This window comes from Pleurodeles waltl, chromosome 11 (assembly GCF_031143425.1).
Source record: "Pleurodeles waltl isolate 20211129_DDA chromosome 11, aPleWal1.hap1.20221129, whole genome shotgun sequence".
In the NCBI taxonomy this organism is placed as follows: Eukaryota; Metazoa; Chordata; class Amphibia; order Caudata; family Salamandridae; genus Pleurodeles; species Pleurodeles waltl.
The window spans coordinates 108,785,165-108,798,723 of NC_090450.1; positions in this window are offsets into that span (position 1 = coordinate 108,785,165).

Sequence of the window (13,559 nt, forward strand, 5' to 3'; positions counted from 1 at the left end):
TATTTTAATCTAGTAGAAATACTTGCTTTTTTTCTCTTGTGTTTCATGTGGAATTTTTTATTTCTTACCTATTCATAATCTTACTGTACGGTAATTGTTTGTTATTTATTGGATACTTTTCTGGCTTTCAGCAGAAATAAAGTTATTTATTGATTGATTGAGAGGGGGTGAACAGGCCTATCCATAATTGCTGCATCACAGAATAAATAGGCACATACTTTGAAATTTACACTATCCCAATACATAATTGCACAATGTGGACTGCTGTTGTGATTTAGTTGTTCAAATTGTGACATCCTTCTCACTCTTGTGTCCCTTAGATTCCTACTGCTGCAGATGAATAGGAGATGAGACATACCCCCGTGTACAGACCCCTGGTGGATTTAGCTACACTGGAGGACAGGCACATTATACTCACCTATAGACTGGACAGGGCCACAATAACCGAGCTGTGTACCCAGTTAGAGCGAGACCTGATCTCGTCTATCCGTCATCCGACTGGGATCCCCCCTTCTTGTGCAAGTGCTATCAGTTCTCCATTTCCTGTCAACTGGTTCTTTCCAAGTGACAGTGGTCTTGCCATCAGGAATGTCACAGCCAATGTTCACAATCGTGCTAGCTTGTAAAACACATGTGCATCTACATAGCGTTCCCCCAGGTAGGAGATCTGGCCATTGTGAAGGCCAGATTCTATGCAATGAGACATACCCCAAATATTACTGCGGCGATTGACGGGACATATATTGTGTTTGTCCCCCCACCAGATTGAACAGGTGTACAGGAATCGTAAAAGTTTCCACTCCATGAATGTACAGATGGTGTGCCTGGTGGACCAATACATCTCCCATGTCAATGCTAAATATCCTTGGTAAGTGCATGATGCCTTTGTCCTGAGGAATAGCAGCATCCCAAATGTGATGGCCCAACTACAGAGGCACAGGGTGTGGCTTATAGGTGAGCCTTGGTCCCCACTCGGTGTATGTTAGTGTATGCCTCTGATGTTGACCTCATGGGATAGTGCGTGGCTAAATGTTGTCCCTCACTATTTGCAGGTGACTCTGGCTACCCAAACCTATCGTGGCTGCTGACCCCTGTGAGGTATGCCGGGACAAGGGCTGAGGAATGTTATAATGATGCACATGGGAGAACCAGAAGGATCATTGAGAAGGCCAGGTTCAGGTGCCTCCATCTGACAGGTGGATGGATCCCTGTGCTACTCACTGAGAAGGTCTGCCAGATAGTAGTGGCATACTGCATGTTGCACAACCTGGTCCTCAGATGGCATTTACATGTTTTCAAGTGTTTTTCCATTTTAATCTGTAAACATACAAGTTATCTATTATTGATCACGTGTAACAAAGTATTGTACTGATGTGTATAAAAAGGCCTGTCTGTGAGCAGGCATTTGAGTAAAACCGTAGAGGCAGGTCGTGTAGGGCTGAGGTGCAGTCTGCATTGTCTTTCTCCCTGTCATAATCGTTAGTAAATACTGTCTTTGGATTGCCAAAAAGAGTCTTCGTGGCCATGTTTGAGTCTTGAGGGCATTTGTGTTCACCCTTTAAAACAATTGTAACCAAGCTTAACATTTTTATGCCTACCAGGAGTTTACAAAGGAGTTTCTGGCAGGAACAATCCTATTTATAGGGGCAGGGAAATCTGCAAAGGTTGAAGATCTCCATAGTCGTGCATTTCGCCGGAGGGCTGGAAACTGGACAAACCAGGGCCTGTTTTTCTTGAATGCCTGAAAACCACCACAAATGTGAATGCTTGTGGGTATTTCCAAAGTTGTATCCTCCCGAAATTCCACCTTGGAATGAGTTAGAAATTAACTCCAACACTGGGCTGTTGTATCTCCCCTTTCAGGAGCAACAGATCACCCCCAGATATGCTGGGGCTGTGTGGAAGGGATTGCCCTGCATGAAAAAATATTTCCTGAAACAAAGCATAAATTAAGAAAAGGTTTGTGCTTCATAGGTGATCGTATTTTCACTATGTTTATTTCTTTACTGAGGAGAACACTGCACAGCAGGAGGATCCCTCAAGAATTGTCAACTGAAATTCCCAGGGGTATGCCTTGAATCCGGCCCCTGGTATAGTTTATTAGGTGTACTATTGAGAATATTGACAAACAGTAAAAGGAAGGAAACATCTGCATATTCAGGCAGTGGTAATGACCTCTTTCAGCACTTCTCCTACTATTTAGTAGGTCTGAGTCAATTTTGCATACATCCATTAGGTAAAGTGTTGACTTTTGCACTTTGGACGATAATTATAGCATAAAATACATTCTTGCAACCATTTTTTGCATGAACATACATTTCACACCAAAACGAGCACAAACTTGTGCTCAACGCGAAAATAAGCTTCTAGTAGTGTAATGGTGTAATCCTACCCATTTTGTAAAACAATCATTATTAGAAATGGGGTTTCCAGTTGGTAGTCAGTTTGCACCCTGTCCAAGTAGGGACCCTCACCCTAGTCAGGATAAGGGAGATACCTGCTCAGATAACCCCTGCTCACCCACTTCGTAGCTTGGCATGAGAAGTCAGGATTATCTCAGAAGCAATGTGTAGAGCATTTGCACATAACACACAGTAATAAAAGAAAACACTACAAAAGGACACCACACCAGTTTTAGAAAAATAGCCAATATTTATCTATATAAAACAAGACCAAATATGATAAAAACCCAACATACAATAATAAAAATAGGAATTTTGCAAGAATTATTCAAAAATACAGTTCCTAGAAGTTGATAGATTCACCTGGGCTATCACGGTGTGTTGTGATCAACAAAACCAACAGTTCAGGCCAGCCGCGGCGTCGCAGGCCATGTACCGTGTCGGGAAGACAAACAGTACCTTTGGAATTGCAGGGCGTTGTGCGGGCTCCGAAGAGCGGCGTCACTGCCGTCACAGTGTCGGTTCCGGAGTCGATGCGGAAGTCATCGCACCCTTGAAGTCACACACATTGCGGATCAAATTCCGGGCTGATGACGTCAGGAGTGCTCACGGGGATGGCGTTGGGGCTACAGTGCGAAGGAGGATGATGCAACATGCAGTGCCCATAGGTCGCGGTGCAGGCAGTGGCTCAGTGATGGCATCCAGCGGCATCATTGAGACCAGGGCTGCGGTGTGAACTGGGGCGGTGGAATGTACGTGTCACCAGGTCATGGTGCAGGCCGCAGCGGCGTTGCTGAAGCGCTGTCATTGGTAGGCCCAAGCCAGCAGTGCGGGACGGGATGGTGCTTTGTGACTCTCAGGAGTGGTGTCCACAGGCCACAGTGCAGGCAGCGGCGCTGGTGTCAGCAGGAGCGTCATTGTCTCGGATGCCCAGGCTGAGGTGTAAGCAGGAGTGCGGGACCCACAGGTAGCGGTGCGAGCAGCGGCTCGGTAAAGTTGTCCGATGACAGCGTCAGTGAGACCGGGGTTGCACTGCAAAGCAGGGCAGTGCGGCTTTGTGTGGCATCAGCAGGTCACGGTGCAGGCCAGCGGCATCATTGACGGTGTCGCAGTGGTTTCTCCTCTTGAGCTGCACAAAACACACAGTTCTCAGTGCTGCAGGTGGAGGAAACTGAAGTCTTTAGTGTCCCTGAGACTTCCAACAGGAGACAAGCTCCACTCCAAGCCCTTGGAGAACTTTCTCTAGCAGGACACACAGCAAAGTTCACCCTTTGCACTCTTGTCAAGCAGAAGCAGCAACTGCAGGCCAGTCCAGCAAAGCAACACAACAAAGGGACAGTACTCCTCTTCCGGTTCTTCAGCTCTTCTCCTGGGAAGAGGTTCCTCTTGATTCCAGAAAGATTATAAAAGAGGTTTTGGGTCCTCTTCTAATACCCCTTCCTGCCTTTGAAGTTGGGAAACTTCAAAGCAAAATCATAAGGGTTTCAAGATCCTGCCTTGTCAAGGCCAGGCCCAAGACACACCATAGGGAGTTGGAGACTGAATTGTGTGAGGGCAGGAACAGTCCTTTCAGGTGCAAGCGACCACTCCTCCCTCCACTCTAGCTCAGGTGGCTCATAAGGATATGCAGGCTGCACACCAGCCCCCTTTGTGTCACTGTCTAGATTAGAGGTATAAACAGCCCTACTGCCAAACTGACCCAGACGGGGGAATTCACAAACAGGCAGAGTCACAGAATGGTTTATGCAAGAACATGCCTACTTCTAAAAGTGGCATTTTCAAACTCACAATCCAAAAACCAACTTCACTAAAAGATGTATTTTTAAATTGTGAGTTCAGAGACCCTAAACTCTATATTTCCATCTGATCTCAAAGGGAATCTGTGCTTTACAGAGATTTAAAGACAGCCCCATGTTAACCTATGAGAGGGATAGGCCTTGCAACAGTGAATCCCAAATTTGGCAGTATTCTACTGTTAGGACATGTAAAACACACCAGTACATGTCCTTCCTTTTAAATACACTGTACCCTGCCCACAAGGCTACCAAGGGCTTACCTTAAGGGAGCCTTATATGTACAAAAAAGGAAGGTTTGGGCCTGGCAAGTGGGTGCACTTGCCAGGTCGAATTCACATTTTAAAACTGCACACACAGACACTGCAGTGGCAGGCCTGAGCGATGTGCACTGAGCTACTTAGGTGGGTGGCACAATCAGTGCGGCAGGCCCACTAGTATCATTTGGTTTACAGGCCCTTGGCACCGCTGGCGCACTTTACAAGGGGCTTACCAGTAAATCAAATATGCCAATCATGGATAAACCACTCAACAGTATCATTTATCTAGGGAGCACTTGCACACTTTAGCCCTGATCAGCAGTGGTAAAAGTGCAGCGACAATAAACCAGCAAAAACAGTCTAGTAAACCATAAAAACAGAGGTCAGAAGGAAAAAAGACAGGGGAGACACTTCATAAAGCTGCCAGGTCTAACACATGTCCCCTCCAGCTGAGAGTAGGGGGAACTACCCAACCCCTGGTGAGTCCTCCTCACTAAGGCGGAAGAACCTGGTCAGACCATCAGCTTTGGCGTGCTCTGTGCCAGTATGATGTTCCACCGTAAAGTCCATCCACTGTAGGGGAATGGACCACCTTAACAGTTTTGGGTTCTCACCCCTCATCTGAATTAACCATCTGAGGTGCCTGTGGTCGGTCTGAATCTGGAATTGAGACTCAAACAAGTAGGGTCTTAGCTTCTTCAGTGCCCAGACCACAGCAAAAGCTTCCCTTTCAATTGCACTCCACCTCTGTTCCCTGGGAAGTAGTCCCCTGCTACGCCCTCTTCATTCAGCTGTGAAAGCACTGCTCCCACCCCATGCTCTAAAGCATCTGTCTGTACCATGAACTCCATGGAGAAGTAAGGCGCCAGGGGCACAGCTGCCATGCACATGGCCTCCTTCAGGGTGTCAAATGCGGTCTGGAACGCCTCAGTCCAGATCACCTGTATAGGCTGCTTCTTAGAAGTCAGCTCTGTCAAGGGGGCAACTATGGTGCCATACTGCTTGACAAATCTCCAATAGTACTGGTTGAGACCTAAGAAGGCTCTCACCTCTGTCTGGGTCTTGGGGGGTGCTCAAGCCCGGATGGCATTAATTTTTGGTTGTAGGGGCACCACTCGGCTGCTCCCTACCTGATGTCCCAAGTACACCACCGACTCCTGCCCTATCTGGCAATTACTGGCCTTGATAGTGAGGCCTGCAGCTTGAAGAGCCTTCAACACTTCCCAGGGGTGGTGCAACTGGTCCTCCCAGCTGGAGCTGAACACCAAAATGCAGTCAAGGTAGGCGGCACTGAAGTTGTCAAGCCCAGCTAGGACATCATTGACCAACCTTTGGAAGGTTTCAGAGGAGTTCTACAACCCAAAGGGCATGATCTGGAATCGGAAGTGCCCCTGTAGTGTTGAGAACGCTGACCTCTCCTTGGCCCCCTCAGTTAAGGCAATCTGCCAGTACCCAGACGTTAAATCAAACGTGCTGAGAAAACTGGCTGCCCACAACCGATCTATGAGCTCTGAGGATGGGGTGGGCATCCATTTTGGTGATGGCATTGAGCACCTGGTAGTTAACATGGAACCATAGTTCTGATGTGGCACCAGGTGCAGCGTGCTTGAGTACCAAAACCATTGGGCTGGACCAAGGGCTGCTGGAGCACTCAATTATCCCTAAATCCAACATCTGAGAGACCTCCTACTTAATGCTGGCCTTCACTAGGGCAGCCAGCCTGGCAACCTTGTTTTTCACAGCCAGTTTGTCCCCAGTGTCCACATCATGTATTCATAGATGGGTGACACCTGGTGTGAGAGAGAACAGAGTGGCAAAGTGTCCCAGTAACTGGTGACACTCACCCTGCTGTTCTAGAGTCAGAGAAGGGGAGAGGACATTGTCTTCTACTGACCCATCCTGCTCCTTGGAACCCAGGACGTCAGGGAGAGGTTCACTCTCCTCTTCCACCCCATCGTCTGTAGCCAGAAGCATGGTTAATTCAGACCTCTCAAATTGGGGTTTGAGGCGGTTAACATGGAGAACCCTCAAGGGGTTCCTTGAAGTCTGCAAGTCCATTAGATAGGTGACGTCACTGTTGCACTCCTTCACCTCAAATGGCCCTGACCACCTTTCTTGCAGAGTACAAGGCTCTACAGGGGCCATGACCCACACTTTCTGGCCCAGCTGAAACTCAACCAGAGTGGCATTCTGGTCATAACAGCATTTCATGTCCTCCTTGCACAAGCTTCCTGAAGCGTTTGGTCTGGTTTCCAAAGGCCAGCATGTAGCTAAATACATCCTGGGGTGGCTTCCTAGGAGCTGACTCCCAGCCTTCTTTCACCAGACTCAGAGGTCCCCTGACCAGGTGCCCATACAATAGTTCAAAGAGGCTAAAGCCAATCCCCTTTGTAGTACTTCCCGGTAGGCAAAGAGAAGGTATGGTAAGAGGACATCCCACTTACACCCCATGGAGTCTGACAGACTCCCAGTCATGCCCTTCATGGTTCGGTTGAATCTCTCAACCAACCCTTTGGGGGTGGTAAGGAGTGGTGAATTTGTAGTTCACTCCACATTCCTTCCACATGGCCTTTAGTGTGCAGACATAAAGTTGGTATTCTGGTCAGATATCACCTCCTTGGGGAAACCCATGCGGGTAAAGATAGCCATCAGGGCCTGGGTCACAATAAGCGCCATCACTGTCCTCTGAGCGATAGCTTCCGCGTACCGGGTGGCATGGTCCACCAAGACCAGGATGAATCTGTTGCCTAGGGCTGCCTTGCGGTCCAGAGGCCCCACTATGGCGATGGCCACCCGCTCAAAAGGGGTGTTCATGACAGGAAAGGGTTGGAGGGGGCTTTACATTTCCCTCCACTTTTGCCACTTGCTTGGCAAAGTCTGACAGGATCTACAGAACGCATCTGAATGCTTTCTCATTCGGGGCCAACAGAAGTGGGTAACAAGCCTGTCAAAGGTCTTTCCCCGCCCCAAATGTCTTGCCAGAGGCACATCATGTGCCAAACCAAGTAGGAAGGCTACGAAGTGCCGGGGTACCACCAGCACATGGGCTGCCCTAGGCTCAGCAGCCTTAGGCTCGCTATATAGGAGATCACTCTCCAAGTAGATAAGGTGATCTTTGGGGCCAGCACCAGCTGCCTGGTATTCGACCTGCTGCCCAAGACCCACGAGTGTATGGCACACCTTCTGTTCTGCGCAGAACTCCTCCCTGGTGGGCCCCCTTCTTGATGCCAATGGGTCAGCTCAGGTAGTTCTCCCAGTTTGGCCACTTGGTTCCCTGTAGATGCCTGGGCATCCCCCTTGAGGTCAGCCTCCTCTTGCACCGTGGGAACCTTTGGGGCGGGTTTCTCTTGGCCCTTACTCCTTCTCTTGGCAGTCACCTGGGCCACTGTTTCAGGCTCCAGGTCTGTCTGGTCACCCTGCCTAGCTGCCATGGACCGAGTGGTCGTGCATGACAGGTCTGGGAACCCCAACATCCGCAAGTGCGACCTGAGCTCCGCCTCCTTCCAGGCGGAAGTCTCCAGGTTGTTGCCTAGCAGACAGTCAACTGCCATGGTGGGACTCACAGCTACCCTCATAGAATCTGAGACCTCTCCCCACTCAAAGGGAACTTGCACCACCTTACATTGGCACTCCGAGTTGTCCACTGCAATTATTTGGTGGAATGCACCACGGACTGTCTGCTCTTCTAACACCAGGTGACACCGGACCGTGGTCACACTGGCTCTAGTATCTCTGAGACGCTCTACTTTCTGCCCATTGATGGTCACCCTCGACCTGTATTTCTTAGTGTTATCAGGCATTAGGTTTCTCTGGACCATCTCACCGTCCCCTAGTGAGACAAGGGTCATCTCTCTGGGATCCCCACACCCACCTGGGACCACCTCCTCCTCCATCGCTACACTGGCCAACCCCTTGGTCTGCCCACGGCTTGGTGGCGGTGTCCACTTGGGACATTTGAGATCTCCCTTCATGTGACCGTCCTGGTCATATGCAAAGCACGGTGCCATTCCTCTGTAGGGTTTCCTGAAGAGGCTCATGATTTCTTCTATCCTAGGAGTGGGATGTCTTGACCGGGTTACTACATTGGGGCCTTATGGAAGAATCCTTTTGTTTACCCTTGTCCCCCCCCCCACTCTGCTGTTGGGAACCCTGCCCACCTTTGGCAGAATCTCCCCAATAAACCTTTTTGTGGACTCTGGTACTCACCCAGTGATCCCCCTCCATAGCAAGCTTCCTTTAGTCAGTCAGCTTACTATCAGTCAAGTGCTGGCGCAGCTCTGCAAAACACAGACTAGACAAGTGCTCCTATGCAATTACGTTGTACAGCCCCTGAAAATCTGTCACATTGCTGCCCTTCACCCAACCATCCAGTGCTCTACACATTCTAACCATATCTGGGAATCCGTTTTCTTACCCTGCCTAAACTGATCCCTGTACTTATCAGGAGTGAGACCATCCATAAACAGCAAAAACAGAGTCCAGTACAGAGCAACAACCTGAAAGTAGAGGCAAAAAGTTAAGGCAGACTATGCCAAGGATGCCGAGTCTAACAGTTCCAAGGAGAAAATACTTCTCCCTCTGATTCCTGGGTAAAACTTTTCTCTCCACTCCCACAAAGTTTAGGGTGTGCTCTGTGTCTATTCCCACCCTAAAAAGGATTTACTTCAGTCTTTGAATATAGTAAGTCTCCACCTACTTCCAAGGATGGAAAAGGTTAAAGAGAAATTTACGGCTTGCAAATCTAATATAGGCATGCCAATGGCTTCTGAATCAGCTTCATTTTGAGTCAGAACTCCAACTTGAGAATTGAGGCAAATTAAAACTATTCAGTATTCTGCTTCTGGCCTTAGATTGGATTGGAAAGACCTTTGATTGTCTGCATCTATTTATGTTTTATCTTTTATGTAGCATGTGATACATCATGTCCAACAATGCCTCTCCCACTGTGTATCCAGAAAAAGTTTCTGTATTTCATGAGTATCTGCTTTGCTCTCATTCATCATTAAAATCTCACGTTAGATGATTTCAGATGCAATGTAGACTGCTGTTCGTCAGTGAGGCAACATTTGTCAAAAGCATTGTTCATGTCAAATCAGATACATCATAATAGTTTATTTCTCCAGGGAGAAAAAACAAATACACATTATACACTGTGTTAACATGTTCAACATCATGTTATATGTCAGTCAATTTCTTGATGGGAGAAACGGATGGTGAACCTTACTTTTGACTTTTTCAATTCATATCTGATTCTAAATACCCTGGCAATGACACTTTCAAATCCGGGATCATCAGTCAGAAATGAAATATGTATTTGTTACCTAATCATCTTTGTTATTTTGGATTTATATTAGTTAGCACAGGTCACACAGGCACATACACAGAAAATATAATGTACATGTTTTCAATAAATTCCTATTAAAAAATCAGAATTAAATGGCAGTTGCTCCACAGGAGATTTCTTGAGAGTAGATACATTATAAAAATATTTTGCTTTAAAAACATTTCTCTAAAAGACCTGAGCCCATTCACAAAAATGTAAATGTTGGTGATTGTTAACTTTACATTGGTGTAATCGCAAATGTTTTCCAACATTTTAAAATATGATTGTTAGACCTGGCAGCTTTTTGTCATGTCTCCCCTGTCTTTTTGCCTTCTGACCTGCTGTTTTTATGGTTTACTGGACTCTGTTTTTGCTGGTTTATTGTCTCTGCGCACTTTAACACTTCTGATCAGTGCTAAAGTGCAAGTGCTCCCTGGATAAATTGTACTGTTGATTGGTTTATCCATGATTTTCATATTTGATTTACTGGTAAGTCCCTAGTAAAGTGCACCAGAGGTGCCAAGGGCCTGCAAATCAAATGCTACTAGTGGGCCTGCAGTACTGATTGTGCCAACCACCTAAGGAGCCCTGTAAACATGGCTCAGACCTGCCACTGCAGTGTTTGTGTGTGCAGTTTTAAACAGCAAATTTGACCTGGTAAGTGCCCCCACTCGCCAGGCCTAAACCTTCCCTTTTTTGTACATGTAAGGCACCCCTAAGTGAGGCCCTATGTAGCCCCATGGGCAGGGTGCAGTATATGTAAAAGGTGGGACATGTACTGGTGTGTTTTACATGTCCTAACAGTGAAATACTGCCAAATTCGTGTTTCACTGTTGCAAGGCCTATCTCTCTCATAGGTTAATGAGGGGCTGCCTTTAAATCACTATAAAGGGCAGATTCCCTTTGAGAGCAGATACAAATTTAGAGTCTAGGATCCCTGAAATTACAATTTAAAAATACACATTTTGGTGAAGTTGTTTTTTGGATTGTGGGTTTGAAAATTCCACTTTTAGAAAGTAGACATTTTCTTGCTTAAACCATTCCGTGACTCTCCCTGTTTGTGGATTCCCCGTCTGGGTCAGTTTGACAGCTGAGCTGTTTACACCTCTCCTCTAGACAGTGACACAAAGGGAGCTGGGGTGTAGCCTGCATATCCTGATGAGCCATCTGAGCTAGAGTGGAGGGATGAGTGGTCAATGCACCTGAAAGGCCTATGCCTGCTCTCACACAATTTAGTCTCCAATCCCCTGGTGTGTGTCTGGGGCCTGGACTGGACAAGGAAGGATCTTGCAAACACTTGAGACTTTGCTTTGAAATTTGTCAATTTCAAAGGCAGAAAGTGGTATAAGAATAGGACCCAAAACCCCAGACGTTTAGAGTCTTTCTGGAATCAAGAGGAACCTCTTCTCAGGAGAAGAGCTGAAGAGCTGGAGGAGGAGCACTGTCCCTTTGCTGTGTTGCTTTTCTGGACTGGTCTGCAGTTGTTACTCCGGCTTGGCAAGAGTGCAAAGGGTGAACTTTGTTGTGTGTCCTGCTTGAAAAAGTTCTCCAAGGACTTGGAGTAGAGCTTGCCTCCTGTTGGAAGTCTCAGCGACACCAAAGACTTTAGTTTCCTAGACCTGCAGCAGTGGGAACTGTGTGTTTTGTGCTGTTCAAGAGGAGAAACCACTGCAACACCACCAATGATGCCGCTGGCCTGCCCTGTGACCTGCCAATGTCACACAGAGCTGCACTGCCCGCTTCACACCGCGACCCTGGTCTCACCGATGCCGTCATCGGACAACTTCACTGAGCCACTGCTCACACCACGACCTGTGGACCTTGCACTCTGGTATCAGCTGCTTACACCGCAGCCTGGGCATCCCCAACAATGCAGCTCCTGCTGACACCGGCGCTGCTGCCTGCTTCGTGGCCTGTGGACACCACTCATGAGGTACATGAAGCATCATCCCATCCTACAGCGCAGCTTCGGTCCACTGACGCCAGCATTATTGACTCCATTGTTGTCATCAGGCATCCTGCTTGCACCGTGGCCTGTGGACACTTCTCGTGAGGATCACAAAGCACAATCCCGTCCCGCTGGCTTGGGCGTTCTGATGACAGCGCTTCAGCACTGTGACCTGGTCTCACTGACATCGCTGGATGCCATCACCGAGTCGCTGTCTGCACCTTGACCTGTGGGCACCACACCTCACATCGTCCTCCTCCGCACCGCAGCCTGACGCCATTCACACCAGCGCTCCTGACTTCATCAGCCCGGAGTTCGATCTGCGACGTGTGTGACTTCAAGGACTCCCGCTCTGACTCCGGAACCGACACCCCAATGCCAGTGATGCAGCTCTCCGACACCCTGCAATTCCTAAAGTACTGTTTGAGTGTCTTCCTAACACTGTAGCTGGCCCGCGATGCCATGGCTGGCCTGAACTGTTGGTTTTGTTGATCACGACGCTGTGATAGTGCCACGTGGAGCTGTATTTTTGAATAAATCTTGCAGAACTCATATTTTATTACTCTATGTTGGATTTTTGTCGTGTTTGGTCTTATATAGATAAATATTGGCTATTTTCTAAAACTGGTGTGGTGTCCTTTGGTGGTGTTGTCATTTATTACTGTGTGTTATGTGCAAATGCTCTACACATTGCTTCTGAGATAAGCCTAACTGCTCGTGACAAGCTACCAAGGGTGTGAGCAGTGGCTATCTGAGCGGGTATCTCCCTTATCCTGACTAGAGTGAGGGTCCCTACTAGGACAGGGTGCAATCCGACTGCCAACTAGAGATCCCATTTCTAACATTGGTTGTCAGCGGTGACGATAGGACTTGCATTTGCACTTGACCTGCAGGGATTGGTGTACACTACTACCATATCACAGACCTCTACGTGCCACATACAGATCTTATGGTTTTTGATTTTTTTCTCTTTGACCTATTTTTGATCTTAAGTTCAAGTGAACCTCAACAACATCATGTCTCAGTCGAGAACATCTTCAGTTGCATCCCAGGATTTGGTTTTTGAAGAGGATAGGTTGGAAACCTATATCGTGAAGGAACTGAAGGCAGTTTGTAAAGCTCTCAAAGTCCAAGTTAGAAGGCTCACCAAAAAGGAGGAGCTACAAAAGGCGCTGGGGGCCTGGGTAGCAGCCAAAACTGCCAGTGGGCAGTCTGAGGATCCAAATGGGGAGTCTACAGACACAAATCCTGGAAAAGATGTGCTGAGGGTGAAGGAGCTGCTGACCAGTGCTAGAGTGCTAGAGTATTTCCTACCAGTGAAATACTGCCACATTCGGTTTTCACTGGATGAAAGGCATATCTCTCTTATAGGTTAACATGGAGGCTTCCTTTAAATATTCTTAAAGTACAGTTTCCCTTTGAGAGCAAATAGACATCTGGAGTTTGGGGTCTGTGAACTCACAATTTGAAAATACATCTTTTAGTGAAGGTTTTTTTTAGATTGTTTGTTTCAAAATGCATTTTCTTGCTTACACCATTCTGTGACTCTGCCTGTTGGTGGATTCCTTGTCTGGGTCAGATTGACAGTTGGTCTGTTTGTGCATCTCCACTAGACAGTGATACAAAGGGTGCTGGGGTGTAACCTGCATATCCTGATGGGCCGTCTGGGCAAGTTTGGAGGGAGTAGTTGTCACTTACACCTGAAAGGGCTGTGTCTGCCTTACACAAAGCAGTCTCCAACCCTGTGCTGTGTGTCTGGAGTCAGGCCTGGGCAAGACCGGATCCTGTAAACAACAGAGACTTTTCTTTGAAGTTGGGGAACTTCAAAGGCAG